Source organism: Mus pahari, chromosome 7, assembly GCF_900095145.1.
Source record: "Mus pahari chromosome 7, PAHARI_EIJ_v1.1, whole genome shotgun sequence".
Taxonomy (NCBI): domain Eukaryota; kingdom Metazoa; phylum Chordata; class Mammalia; order Rodentia; family Muridae; genus Mus; species Mus pahari.
This window is the reverse complement of record NC_034596.1, coordinates 35,047,016-35,063,279: the sequence shown is the minus strand read 5'-3', so window position 1 is coordinate 35,063,279 and position 16,264 is coordinate 35,047,016.

Sequence of the window (16,264 nt, the reverse complement as noted above, 5' to 3'; positions counted from 1 at the left end):
AGAGAGAGAGAGAGAGAGAGAGAGAGAAAGAAAGAAAGAAAGAAAGAAAGAAAGAAAGAAAGAAAGAAAGAAAGAAAGAGAAAGAAAAGAAAATGAAATAAAGAAAACAAGTCATGAACCATATAACCTCTACTGTATGGGGAAAATTAATACATAGGGACATCAAGATGACTTAATCCTCAAATTTCACAGAAAATGATATTTAATGCTTCCATCTAGCAGTGCTAAACTGTAAATGAAATACATTCATAATGAATAAAAAATGAAAAATACTTTAAAAAAACAATATAAGACAGAATCAATAGAAATCCAAAATCTATAAATACTGCTGTCTGAATAGTTTGTAAAAAATAAAACAAAATCCTTGGATACACTGCCCCTGCTAGAAGAGTCGGCCTCAAAAGAACCTGATGGATTGAAGGCACTGCAATAGCCAACTGACCTCTGACAGCACAGCAGCTTCCAGAAAAGTGGCTACTCTTACAGGAGCCAGCGGCTCCAAGCACCATCACAGGGCCACAGCGAGCACTCCCATAAGATGAGAGGCAGAAGACAAAGCTGATGTCCAGTTTTCAGAAATATTCATAGCTGCTCTAAATTTCATTCAGAACCACGCAGCTAATTTAACACACATCAGCTCATATTCAAAAGCGGCAAAGCAATGACAAATTGCTGAAGTCTCAAATGACCACTTGGATATTTTAATAACGAAGAACACATAGAAATTAGTTTAAAATATTAAGTCAGAATATCAACCAACAGAAGGTTGGACAGAATGTACAATTGGAAGTGGATGAAGTGGAAACAGCACCTGTTAAATCTCTGAAGGAACAGAGCTCTGATTTCCAAAATCTATGGGAAGGTATAACTTAGAGTACCAGACATTTCTATGAATTTCAAGCAGAATAAACAATAAATTGTCTATGCAAAACTGGGCATGCCTATGATTTAAGTTAGATGTGTTATGGGAAGACACATATTCAGTAGAGAAATGGGTTTATAATTTAATCTGTCAGTCAAAATAAAGAACCACTAAAAATATGATCCTTAACAACTTAGTTTTTTCTCTTAAACCCATAAAAGGAAGCCAGAAATAGTTAGGCCTGTATTGCCTTTGTCTTCAACTGTCAATTTCAACAGTTGTATTTCTTTCTTTTAAAAGATGTACTCATTTATATGACGGGTGTGTACAAGAACATTGTGTCACACTTGGGAAGTTCAGAAGAGAATTTTCAAGAGTTCTCTCTTTCCACCACATTAGTTCATGGTTCAAGCTCGGGTTGTCTGGGTTGGCAGCAAGAATATTTTCCACGGGTCATGTTGCCAGCAGTGCATTTATGGTCTGTCCTGTTGCGTTGTTGTAAATCAAGTTATTTTCCAACTTTCAAAAATTTATAAGCCTTTATTTTAACCTGTTGAAGAAGACACCAGAACCTAAAAGTGGCAGGCTCAGCCCTTAAGCAGTGGTAAAGATCGAGAGACTGAAACGTAGTTCAGCTGGTTCGGGTCATGCCCAGCATGAATGGAAACCCAGGCTCCATCAGCAGCATTTGATTCATGAGACGAGTTTCAGGCCTGCCTGGGAATACATGAAACTCTCTCCAAAAGCAAGTAAACCAATGTGGAAACGAGAAAGTGTGAAAGGAATAGTCCAAGGTCTGTCAGTCAAATAAGCCTTGTACAAAGTAGGAAGGATTCTTAGATGCTAAAAAGCGGAATTATTGAGTAGGAAAAACGAATCTGCAGGAGATGATCAAGAAAACAGGGATGACAGCCTATAGTATAAGTAAGGGATTTTATCTTCTGAATCTTCATAAGAAATAAAGGGGGAAAAAACACTGAAGAAAACACTGAAATTTCAAATGAGTTAGACTCTATGTTCTCTGAAAATCGGTTTTAAAAGCTGTCCGACATATTCAACTTAAAAGAAACCATATTTATAAATAGTGAGACTAAAATAATTAAGTGTAATAAAAAAAATATTCAATCTGATAATAATTACAAGCATGACGGTTAATGCTGATTGTCAGCATGGCCTAGACTTACCTGAGAGATAAGCCTCACATATTGGGATCCGTGCGATGGATTTGCACAGACTAGATTAACCTCTGGGAATACCTGTGAGGGAGGGATTTTCTTTATCATCTTAACTGAAGTGAAAAACCCCACTCAGAAAGTGGGTGACCCCTTCTGTCAGTGGCTTAAATATGAAGAGGCCACAGAGAAAAGTCCTTTGCCTGCCTGCACATTATTCTTGAGTTCGATTTCATTTGCCCTCATCTACCCTGCCGCCATGGCTTCCTCTGCCATTCTAAGCTGATATTAGACACCAGGTCCTTTGGCACGCCAGTGTGTACTGAAGACCAGCTCTCCAGGAATCCCTCGGGCATTCAGCACCAGATGAGACCTGCCAAGGCATTCAGCCACATGGGCTAAGCAGTTGGCAGGCTCTCAGATCCTCCAGTGTGCAGACCACCATGAGTGGGCTGCTCAGATCACCCCGTGGAAGGCAATCTAATAAACCCTCCTTTACTATTCATCCTCTCTGGTCTGTTATCCAAATCCACAAACGCAATAGCTAAAAGCAATTTTTCCCAACATATTAACTACAAAGTTTTTATAGTTTTAGAAAAGTCGTGTCTGTATCATTCACTGAAATTGAACTTTCTGGTGTAATATCTGAGCACATTTCACTTTAAAGTGAAAAGTCAGGTTACAAACACTCTGAAGTCAATATTTTTTTTTAAAGTGTACATCACATGAAGTAATAGTCGATGTTTAATAAAAAAGAAACCTTATGGCCACAGAAGACATTTGCCAAGATACAACGATTACATTTAAAAATCTAAGGAACACCCAGTGTGTAGTATTCCCTCCAACTTTATCACTAATGAGATAGCTCTATCAGTATAGTCCCAGGTATGCCTAACTTTACATTGTACTATTAGTTTTCTTGCGTTGAGTTGTTTAGATTTCTTGCATGTTGGATACGAAATGTTAGAAGTGTTCTTTTCCATCTGCAGATTGTCTCCTCAGATTGACTAGTTTCTTAATCTTGAGTTTTCTGGCTCAATGTAGTCTCATCTGTGAATTACTGGTTTGAGTCATGTGTTTTGGCGGTCATACCCAAATAGACTTGTTTTGTCCCAATACTTTGACTACTCAGAATATTTAGGGGGTAGTTAGATTTTTCATGCACATAGCATTTATTCCCGAGAAAAATGGGATTGTACTTTGATATGCATGAGTATTTGACTGGCATTTATAAATTATAGAGACTATAGTTGGTTTTGCTTAGTTTGGATATAGCAACAGTCTTAATTCTTTTCATCCACAAACATAAACTCTTATTCTTTGTATTTGTATGTACCTCTATACATTGCATTCATCAAAGGTTTATTTTTCAATTCATGTATCTTTCATCTTGTTGGTTAAATTTATAATTAAGTAACCCTATACAAGTGTGACACAAACTGATGTCTTAGTTTCTTTATATTTTCTAAGTATTGTGAATGAACACTTTGTAAGACTGAAATTAAAGCTTAACTAGTAAAACAAGAAATCTTTATTGTTCTAATAACAACATACAGAATCAAACAAAGAAAAATATACCAAATTTATCCAGATTTAAATTTTCAGATATTTTTAGATTGAAATTCCTGTTAAACCATATGTGTCAATGTTGTATAAATGAATGGGTACGTTAGGTTATTTTTAGCAGTAAAATATAAAATACAGCATTGTTTAGAACTAAGATATATTTTGTAAATGTATAAAGCTTTTATAAACTTAAAGCTTATAAATTATATGCTTAAACAATAAAAAGGATTCTATATTATATTACATTATACTCAAACTCTTTGAAAATTGGCTATGTTTTGTTTTGTGCTTTATTGTTGCTGTTTGAGTTTGGATTGGGGCACTAAAAATGAACTGGAGCTGGTAGCAATGTGGGTACACACACTTTCCTGAGCTCAATCTTGGGCCCCATAATAAGTGCTTAACAATGCTGAATAATGGGAGGAAGATAAATGGTTTTGCTTTACTTTGAATTTAGCTCTGCTAACCGAAGTTACCATTACACAATTATGCCAAAATGTATATTCATCATCCAGCATAAGGAAGGAAATAGATTTGAAAGAATTGGGAATTCTCTTTCTCTGTCATCATTTGTTTTCTGCTTTGGGCTACATCTAAGTGACAAAAATACTTACATTTTAATTAATATATTCTGACAGAAAAATTAGACAGGACATTAATCAGTTCAACTTCAATAAGTACATAGATTATACCAGCTAATAAATCATGTAAGCAACTGTACATTTTAATGACTTTGGTAAATAATTACTTGACTGTAATTGTATTTTCCTACATATTCTCATATATATTTACCAGTGAAAATTTTTCTATATATAGGAAGTAAAATGAGTTTTTCTCATAAAAAAAATATTACTCACTAATCACACCAAGTAATACACATTACACTTGCTGCGTTCATAAGTACTCATCTTTATTATGAATAAATTTTCTTCATTTTTACATGTAATCATTTCATATTTATTCAATGTATTTCTAAAACTTGCCAATTATCTCAGATTAAACATGCTTTGAATTATTGGTTTGCGAAGTTAACTCTGTAAAATGAGAATGTATAAATTCTGGACTCCACCTCATTGAGATTCATAAAACAAGGTTGAGTACTGTCAACCACATTCGTTAATAATGGACAGATACCACAAGAAACTAACCTGAGCCAATAGGGACCCACAGAGACGGTGGTGCTAAACAGAAGCAAGCAGGGAACAGACCTAGGCCCTTAGCATATATGTAACAGTTGTTCAGCTCCGTTCTTCATTGAGGGACTCTTAACAGCAAGAACATGGGCTGTATCTGACTCTCTCACTTCCCTTTGGAACACTTTCCCATTACTGTGCTACCTTGACTAGTCACAAGAGAAGATGTACCTAGTCCTACTGCAACTTCATATACCAAGGGCAGTTGATATCCTTGAGAGGCCTCCCCTTTTCTGAGGAGAATGTAAATATACATATTAATAGAGTTAGGTATATAGAGAGCTGAGAGAGAAGGGGGGATAGATACATAGATGATACAGATAGATAGATAGATAGATAGATAGATAGATAGATAGATAGATAGATAGATAGATAGATAGATAGATAGATAGATGGGGACCTTTCTTTGTCCTGTTTTCTCAAGTCCAAGGTCTTAGTTTTTCTATAGCTATGATAAAATATTCAACAAAAGCAACTTAAAAGAGTGTCATAATTCAATTCTCTCAATTCTACCATTGAGAGAAATACAAGGAGAAAATTATAAGCAGCTGGTCTTATCATACTTAGAGAATGGTGAATGCATACATACTAGGGCTCAGTGTGCTTTGTTCATTTTACACAGGTCAGGATTTAAACCCAGTGTACACTGCTGATCACTTACAGGTTAACTCTTATCACCTCAATTAACCTCATCAGTAATACTCCACATACATGGCCCAGAGAAAGGGTATGTGAGGAACCATATTTGTGAAGCTGTGAAGTTGAAACCTGAGCAAACAACATATTAGTGGATATGAAGGACCATGGAACATCTGCCAAGGAGATCTGCAGGCATGGAGTCGAACCAGCCTAGAGAATGCTTTCTCTACAGTTGGGAAATTTGGAGAGGTGGGGTACCTAAGCTTTTTGGAGCCCAGACAATTGTCTTGTGAGCCACAGATTCTGGATCTGGCATTATAAAATTTTTGCCCTGCTAGATTTAGGCTTGCTTAGGCTTAATCAGTCTTTGGCATATCCTATTCTTTTATTTTATAATGTGAATATTTGCATTGTGTCATAATATGTTAGAAATATGCAGCTTGGTGTTGTATTTTGTAGTTGTTTTTGTTATTATTATTGTTTGTTTCTTTATTTTATAGGCATACATAGTAAAGAGGCCTTGGAAATTAAAATTTTTATTATTACTATTATTGTTGTTGTTGTTGTTGTTGTTAAATCTTTTTTTACAGGCCAGCTGTTAGCCCTCTCCTAGCCCACCCTCTGACTGTTACTCATTCCATTCCTCCTTCACTGTCTTGTAGAGTATGTCACCACCTCCCACTTCCTACCCCACTAGACCTCCCCACTTCCTGGGGTCTTAAGTCTCTTGAGGGTCAGGTGTAGGTGCATCTTCGCTCACTGAGGCCAGACCAGGCAGTTCTTTGCTGTATATGTGTCAGGTAGCTTTAATTAGCTAGTTTATGGCTCAGTGTCTGAGAGATCTCAGGAGTAAATTGTTAAAAAAAAAAAAAAAAAAAAAAAAAACTTTTAAAAACACTGGATTTTTAAAGTTGGACTGACCCATTTTCCATTACAACATTTTCTCTGACAAAAGTAATTCAATCTATTGTAGCTAGTATTTCAAAGTCCATTGTGGAAGAGAACTCAGGGGAGCAGGAACTTGAATCAACTAGCCACACTGAATCCACAGTCAAGAGAAAGAAAAGGTTGAACACATGCATGTGAGTGAACAGCTTGCTTTGGGGACAGGTTATGGTTTTAAAGTGAAAATGCTCCTATGTCAAATTGATAAGGCACAGCATTATAATGGGTAGCAATAATGGTCAACTTGAAGGATCTGGAATCACCCTGGAAACAGACCTTGAACATGACTTTGGGGTTCATAACCTGGGTTGTGTTGATTGATGTGAAAAGACCCATCTTAATTGTGGAAGGCGTTAATCTCTAGATGAGGTTTCTTGGACTATATAAAATGGGGAATGGGAAATAATAAGCAGCATGGATGTCCTCGTTCCTACCTTCTGATTATGAATTTACTGAGAAGAGCTGCTTCAATCTCTTGCCTCGTTGACTTCCCACCATGATGGACTATGACCTTGAGCTGTAAGTTAGAATAAGCCCTTTCTTTTTTACAATGTTTTTGTCAGAACACCTTTTTACAGAAAGAAAAAAGAATTTGAGGCACGCATTCACTGTCTCGGGCATGAAGAGGACAGCAATGGCTATTGTTGTCAACAGGAGAAAACAGTTAGGAAGACCTGAACTGCCAGAGGTGAAGGGACTTACAAGTAACTATTCGTCTTCATTGTCAAAGATGACAAAAAAAAAAAAATCAAAAAATCTATGCCTAGGAACTTGCTCAGTTATAAACTGTCCTTCCACTTTAGAAATTGGAAATGGGAGATAGTTAACGATGTGCATATACTTAAAATTACTTCACCTTTTCAAATAATCACTTTTCTTCCTGAACAGAACTGTTCTCCTGAGACCCTGATTAGTTTGAGCACTCTAGCGCTAAATCTCCCAAATTGTCTATCATATTCTCTAGAATGGCTGAAAGGATTGCTGATGCATACCATGACTACAGCCGAGTCAGGTAAACTTCCAGCACCTCACATTCCTCATCCGTAAACTGAAGAAATGTGTGAAAGATAGAGAAAATTAATTTTAATATTTCAAGAATTTTGAAAGAATATGGTCTTTCTCTTATACCACCTTGCCCTTTCCTTTCAGTCTTTTTTCAAGGCTTGTGATTTCCAGAACAGATAGGCCAAATTCAAGAGCCTGTATCCTGAGCTGTCATACAGGAGGACCCCACATGGAGAAAGGCCCACAGTTCACGCAATGCTCACCTATAACCATCTTGAAATTCTTGAAAGAAAACAAAACAAACTTTGAACTTGGTTCTATAGATGATCCTCTTGCTTTGGATTCTCCAGTTATCATAATAACCATGTGCAACCATGAGATTCCCATATAAAGGGTCCCATATTAGTACCCTCTATAGATTTTTCTCATCTGTCCTGATGACATCATTTTTCTTATAACAAACTAGAATGGAAGATTTTTTTTCTGTTATATGCCATATATCACAAACTCAGAAGGTCAGCTATATACATGTGTGTATGTGTATTGCAACTACATATTGTGTGTGTGTGTGCATGTATACATATGTATGTATTCTATGCTTCCAGTTTTATCTTTCCTTAGTCACTCCTTGCCACTTAAACCTTTGCTACCACTCTAAACTACACTTACCTCCTTAATTCCAATGGTGACCCTGTTGCCTTCTGAAATTTGTTCGTGGCTCACTGTCTCCCTCTTCCTGTTAACTCCAGGGTATATAAGGATGTCCCATTCCTTCTTTACATTTCATCACCTTTTTCTCTGCCCCTTACCAATGAGTGGTCACATGCCAAAAGTCTGAAACTCAATTCTTTTGGCTGCCACCTGCTGTCCTTCTCATTGGGTTTCTAGGGCTTCATTTTGTATGCGTCCTTCAAAATCACAGAGTCATCTAAGCCATGAGCTTTGTTTGTCTCGCTTAACTTGACATTTAATTTATATTTCCCAACTGGAATAATATTTTAATGATTTTAACATATTTGCCTCCATTCCTTTCTTGCATCCTTTCTTGGGAAAATTAAACACTGGAATGACATTAAAACTCATTCATTCCAGCATTTGAGGAGTGAATATTATCACCAACTAGATAGAAAAAATTACATTAAATTTATACGAAAAATTTCACTCAAAATTATTCCACCTGAAACATCCACCAACATTACTTGGTGGACTTGCTGTGCATCCTACCTAAGTAGAAGCACCAAAAATATTTTTAAGTCCTGCTAATCTACCCCATACTACTACTGTCCCATTTCCCAGCTATTCTTTAATGACGGCTTGATTTCCCAGAATACCCTTGTGTTCTTTCTTGCCAGTAACTCTTTGTCTTGTTTTTAAGGAGTTTCCTTTACATTCATCATTCTAAGGAAAATTTCCTTGTTTGGATTATTCGTGACCACCATCTTGTCAAGCTCGCTTCCTTCTTTCCTGAAGGTCCTTGGATTTTTAGGATTAATATTCTGTTTCTGGAAACACCAACTTCCTTTGGGTTCCAAAATTTGAAGCTTTCTTACAATGCTGTCTGTTGTTTCTAAACCTCCACCCACTTTCAGTATTTGCTTGACTAAATTCCATGCTATTACTTTGGTTGATCTTATCTGTGAGGTTTTCCATGAGTTAAAATTTCAGTGCTAAGATGGAGATGGAGTTGGACAGAACAGTATAATTGATTAACTCTCAGCATATGCTGATAATTAGCAAGTTATGTTCACAGTCTAGGCCTTTCTCTGATGAACTTTAATTCTTCTTCAGTTGGTATATTCATATCACACTACAATTTTCTAAGACAGAATTTATTTTTGACTCATCCTGTTCCAGCTTCATTAGCACCATCACATTGCAGCAGTTATTATTTCTAAAAGGAGGAAGAAGAGGAGGAGGGATAGAAGAAGAAAGAAGAAAATGAAGAGGTGGATAGACAGGAGGAGGGATAGGAGGAGGGGTAGGAGGAGGGAGGGGAGGAGAACACTACTTAGGGCACTGTGATATTCTCTTCCCACCAACCCACTTCTCTCCACTCTCCATCATTTAACTAGTGATTCCCTCCTAGCCCGTCTGCATACTGACAGCTAGGTTAATTGCAGTGTAGACTTCTTTGGTTTCTTCTTTTAAGCAGTTATCTTTCACTATACGAACACAGGCCCAGTTGTCCTTTCAACAGCCTAGTGGCTTTCTTTTGCTCTAAAAATATTGCACGGAGTCTCTCAAGGACTTAACATGGAGCTTAACTAAATATCCTTAGGGAAACGGATCTGAGCTTTGTTAGGTTTTTCTTCAAAGAATTATTTATATTAGTGCATGTGGGTATAATATGTGTATATGAATGGGCCCACAGGCACCACAGCAAGCATGTAGAGGTCAGGGCAGAACTTTCAGGAGTCAGCTCTGTCCTCCCATGATGAGTTCCAGGGATCAAGCTGAAATAACCAGGCTTTCTTGTCAAGCACTCTTGTTCTCATGAAGCCATTTCCCGGGGCTCGTTTTTCTTCTATGTGTGCATGCTGTGTACGTGTTCATATGTGTGCACATGTATGTGTGTATTCATGGATACAAGTAAGAGAAACAGATGTCAGAGTCTAGTGTCTTCCTCAGTCACTCTCCACCTTAAGTTTTGAGAACCTTATTTTTCCCCTAAACATGAAGCTCTCTAATTCACCTGTAGATCTCTACAATACTGGGATCACTGACATTCCTGCAAACCCACTGCACAGCTTTATACAAAGGTGCTGGGGACCAAAACTCAAGTTTGTATAGGAAGCACTTTACTGACTAAAACACCTGCTTAGATCTGCAGTGTTTGATTCTGCTACTTACATGGACTGACATGAAACCTATAGGACTAGAGCCACTTTAAAATGTTATATAAAACATTCACCTTTAAATCAACAGAGAGTTCTACACCTTAAAATGAGTCCAGTGATGAGATACTGGGTGTTAGCAATGCAGAGTTGCTATAAAAGCTTTTGGATGTTTGTGCTTTCTCACTTGCTGACTAGGACCCTTCACAATCCAAACTTGCATTTCAAAATTAAGTATAAGTTAAACGGTGACTCCAGTCTCTCTGATCTTATTTCAAACAGCCCTTCTTTTTGTTCCCGTAACAGCAAGCATGTTGGCTATTCTCTGTTGTTTAATGTGCCAACAGGCTTGCAGTCTCAGCTCAACCTGTTATCTGCTCATCTGCCCAAACCAAAGCGCTCCGCAGTCTCAACTTATTCTCAGAAATATAAGCCCAAACCAGTTGTCCCCTAAACTGGATGTCTATAGTTACTCTCTGACCCATGATACAGTATCTTTAACAATGTATCCTAGGATACTAATATGGGTCTGTATATAAAGATACATATTTTCTAGCTTTACTGAGCTGTAACAAATAAAACATTTTAATTTGGGGCTGGAGAGGTTGCTCCTGTAAGAGCCTGGACACATCTTTCAAAGGTCATGAGTTTGATTCCCAGTACCCAGGTCAGGCTATTCACAATATAAAAATCCAGCTCCAGGAGATTTAATGCCATCTTCTGGCCTCTATAAGTACTGAACTCATAAATACACACATACATACACACACGCACACACTACATACACTCACAGAAAGAGAGGAACACAATTAAAAATTAAAACAAAATTATATTTTAAATTTATGGTGTATGAAGTATTGTATTGGTACACAAACTTCTTAGTAAGTCACTTTTAATATAGCTTTTAAATGCAAAATAAATCTCTTTTTAATTTTGTCTTTAAATCCTACAAAAGCTAAGCTTTATTTCTCAACTAAATGTGGTTTATGTAATATTGATAATTCTCTGAGTAACATACTTATTTATAATATTTTTATAATATAATACAAAACAAAAAAACATTTTATATTTATATGTATAGACAGACATGTTTTTTCTTTATATTTAATCATTTATTTATTTATTTATTTATTTTATACTCCAGATTTTATTCCTCTCCTGGTCTATCTTCCAACTGTCCCACATTCCAGACTTTTTTTTCTTTATATTTTATTAATTAATTATTTTATACTCCAGATTTTATTCCTCTCCTGGTCTATCTTCCAACTGTTCCACATTCCATACCTCCTCCCAACCCCTGTCTCCAAGAAGGTGTCCCCACCACCCACCACTTACCCCACCAGACCTCTAAACTCCCTGGGGCCACCAATCTCTTGAGGGTTAGGTGCATCTTCTCTGACTAAACCCAGATCTGGCAGTCCTCTGCTGTATGTGTGTTGGGGGCCTCATATCAGCTGGTGTATGCTGCCTGGTTGGTGTTCCAGTGTTTGAGAGATCTTGGGGGTCCAGATTAATTGAGCCTGCTGTTCCTTCTACAAGTTCATCCTTCTCTTCAGCTTCTTTCAGTCTTTTATAATTCAACAACAGGGGTCAGCTGCTTCTGTCCATTGATTGGGGGCAAATATCTGCATCTGACTCTTTCAGCTGCTTGTTGGGTCTTTCAAAAGGCAGTCATGATAGGTCCTTTTTTTTGAGCGCGCCATAGTCTCAGCAATAATGTCAGGCCTTGGGACCTCCCCTTGAGCTGGGTCCCAATTTGGGCCTGTCACCACTGGACCTTCTTTTCCTCAGGCTCCTCTCCATTTCCATCCCTGCAGTTCTTTCAGACAGGAAGAATCACTGGGTCAGAGTTTTGACTGTGGGATGGCAACCCCTTCCCTCACTTGATGCCCTGTCTTTCTGCTTGAGGTGAACTCTATACTTTCCTCTCCCTACTTTAGGGCGTTTCATCTAAGGTTTCTTCTGTGAATCCTGAGAGTCTCTTACCTCCCAGGTCTATGGTGCATACTAGAGGGTCCCCCAACCTCCTACCTCCTGAGGATGTCTGTTTCCAGTCTTTCTGCTTGCCCCAAGGGCTTCAGTCATTTTCCCTCACCCAATACCAGATCAAGTTCCCCTCTTTCTTCCATCCCCATCCACTTTCTCTACCAGGTCCCTCCCTCATTCCCCCTTGCGATTGCTTTCTTCTCCCTCCCAAGTGGAGTTGAACTTTTGGAGTTCTGCGGACTGTATCTTGGGTATTCTGTAGGGTTTTGTTTTGTTTTTTTTTTGTTGTTGTTGTTGTTAATATCCACTTATTAGTAAGTATATACTATGCATGTCCATTTGGGTCTCAGTTTCCTCACTCAGGATGATATTTCTAGTTCCATCCAATTGCCTGCAAAACTCAGGATGTCCTTGTTCTTAATAGCTGAGTAGTATTCCATTGTGCAAATCAATCTCATTTTCTGTATCCATTCTTCTGTCATGGGACATGTAGGTTATTTCTAGCTTCTGGCTATCACAAACAATGCCATTTTGAACATAGTGGAACATGTGCCCCTGTGTTTTATTTTTCTGTACCTATATAAATACATAAATATCTAAATATGACATATAGGAAGAGAAAACATTTTGTGTTGATAAAAGTGTTTTATAATTTTTGCAGTGAATTTCGTGGATAGAGAATATCCATGTACAGCTACTGAGAATTTTAAAACATGACCAATGCCAGTAAAAGAGATAATTTTGAAATCATACTTAATTTTAGCTAATTTTAAGTTAAATATAAGTAACAGTTCTGGATAATGACCAAAAAATAGATGTAGAGAAGGTACGACAAATTTGTTTCCTTCTGGATCAAACCTAATTTGTCAGGCTTGTTTAATAAGTAACTCATCCCTTTCTTTATTAGGACAAATAATAATGTTGCTGTGTATGAAAGTTTAATGTAAACAACTGCTCTTCCATACATATTCCGTACATATCAAACCATACTTATTTGATTATATGACCTTATATTCTGGTGAAGAATGTATGTTTCCCAGCTTCTCCCTCTCCTATATCAAACTTGTTTCCTGTTCTCAAAAATATATTATACCCATAAATTTTAATATCATTGTATCCGTCTCTAAAGTCAATATTTGATGCAGTCCTACCTAGAAGTCCCTAAAATTTATAGAAAAAATATTAAAACAGTTTTTTCTATATTAACTTTTATTATCTAAATCACAATATCATTTGTGAGTTGGATGTGTTTTGGAGTTAATTAATACTTCATTAGTATTCTACAGATCCTGTATTTATTAACTCTAATTATACCATATTTTTGTAAGTACAATATACTTTTTCCTATCATTGTCAATTGTTTGCAGATAATACAAACCATCATTAATATTAATATTATTATTTTTTATTATTATTTTGGTTTGGTTTGGTTTTTTAATCATGAAGTTTGCTAGGAATTCACCAAATGCTCAGTGTTCTCTCTAAAGCAAACATGAAACAAAATCCCTTCTCTTTCCTAGAGTGTATGCACAGCACAACCATTTCCAAATAATACCGTTCTTTGTATTATAGCAGAATAAGTCTCAGAAAATTGAATGCTCTCTAGGACTGATAAGCATCGAAGGGATTAACTTAACTACTGCTTGCCACGTTTGTAAAAACTTTGGAAGAGGATTCACAGGGGCAGCAGGACTGATTTCCACAAAGCTATAGAATACTCAGTAGGCTACAGCCTATGTCTTCCACAGTAAGAAATCTTCAATCAGTGTCTTGGAAAGTTTCTTGAATAGTTCCTGGTGATATAACAATGAACAAAGCAGCCCACCTGAAACTCCTACAATAATGGCTATATACTTTTAGGCCCAAAAATAGCAGATAAGAAATAATGTTGCAACTATGTGAAATATGCATGATGTTCAATGCAAATGATTGTCTCAATAACATATAAAAATGTTTTCCATTCAGTTTTAAGACAGGATGAAGAGAAGGTATGTTCAAAATGAGGGAGAAGAATATCTTATACATATAAGAAATAAGGGGACCAGAAATTAAAGCAGTTAAGTCATAATAATTTGTTCATATATGATGGGCACTGTAAAGATATGAAGCAAGGGATGTTCATGATATACCCTATGAGTTATATTTACCTTCTGAAAGGTTTATTTGGTGCAGTCATGTGATCTAACTTTTTTAATTTAACAGATTTTTGTTAAGTGCATGTCACAGTGCACCTGTGGAGGTCAGACAAACTCTTGCTGTAATTGGTTCTCTCCTTCCATCATCGGGATTCAAGAAATCAAACTCACTCAGGTTGTCTGGTTGGCAGCATACATCTTGAACCTCCAGTCTGTCTTATGGATCTGACCTATTTTAAGAGCATTTTTTCTAGCTGTGGAGAAGTAGAGAAAGAAAGAAAGTAGTGTTACATAAAAGTAGGCTACATAAATGACACACAGGGAGAAGACAAGGACTTGTGCCACATGTCAATGCTAGCAGATGTCTTTTTCAGGAATTTCAGAGCAGAGACAACTGTTTGAATTTGTTAATAAATCAGATATGGAATTTGAATGGAAGAACAAGTTAAAATGAACTCTCATTGAGTACATCAACCGCACCCAATGCAGGCCTCGTGCCCAAGAATAGTTGGCCCAGAAAAAAAATGATATCAATATTATTTATATAGACTTTTTGGTTCATTTTCAACTGGTTTTGCATTCTTTTTCCGATTAGTCTTTTGCTTGCTTGTTTTTATTTTTGTTAAGTGTTTTGGTGAGCATTTGGGGTGTCTTTGTGTTTCTTTTGTTATGTTATAAGGGATATTTTTGAATGGTAGAGAACATAAAGTTGGATGGGTAGGGGAAGAAGGGTATGTGGGAATTTGGCTGAGAGGAAATACATGATAAAATATATTTATAACGTTAAAAAAATACTACTAGAGAAAAGACTAAGTGAAATATCAGCAAATGTTTGTGATTTTGAGCAACTCAAATAATGAAGTTTCCATTAACTGAGATGTAAAAGGCTGTGAAATAAAATTTGAGAGGGTAAAGAGCAGAAGTTCAGTTCTGGACCTATGATGATTATACACTCAAGTGGATGAATTATGATGATGAAATGATGATTATACACTCAAGTGGAGACATCCATTAAAAGCTATGTTAGTCTTAAATCCTTAAACACTGAAGTTGCCTTGGAGAGGGAGTGGAACCAGCCCCCAAGAAAGAAATTGGTTGCAGTTAACAAAGATGGAAAAGGAGTTGTAGATCTGAAGACCGCTTTAACTTCCAAATGGAGATGTAGAGTTTGGAGTTTGCCCAACTGGTTTCCTGTCTTGCTTTGGAGATGACAGTTAAGTGATTGAATGAATCTCAGAAGAGACATTGAATTTTGGACTTGTAACATTGTTGAGACTGCTATAGATAGATTATGGGGAAGCTGGACTAAATGTATTTTTTATTATGCAGTGGCTAGGTATGGCCCCCATAGACTCGTGTTTGAACAAACCTATGGGGGCCGTGTGGGACTGTGATAGGCAGCCTATTTTGGTTGAATGAGGCTTGCTCTGGCCACCCTGTAGAAAACTCTAAAAGGGACAGAAAAAGTGAGCCACATTCCCAGAGTCAGGTGCCTGACATCACAGAGCCCCCAACTCCATGATTCTGTGACGATAAGTCACGCGACAATGTCCAAAGCTTCTGGCATTCTGGCTAGACTCCACCCCCAGTTACCTGACTATAGCCAGGTATGCTTCTCCCCACAGTTACCTGATAGCCCAGCCCACTATAAAAGGAGATGCTTGGCCCCTCATCACTCTCTTTAAGCTTTCAACTCTCTTACTCGCTAACCCTCCTTCTCTCTCTCCCTTCCCCACTCTCTCCATGTGGCCATGGCCAGCCTCTCTCCCTCTTTCTACTTTCTCTCTTTCTCTCTGCCTTTCTACAAAGGAAGACCATCGTGTGGACACTTTATTCCTCCTTAGAATAAGGAACAAAATACCCGTGAAAGGATATAGGTACAGAGACAAAATTTAGAGCTAAGATGAAAGGATGGACTATCCAGAGA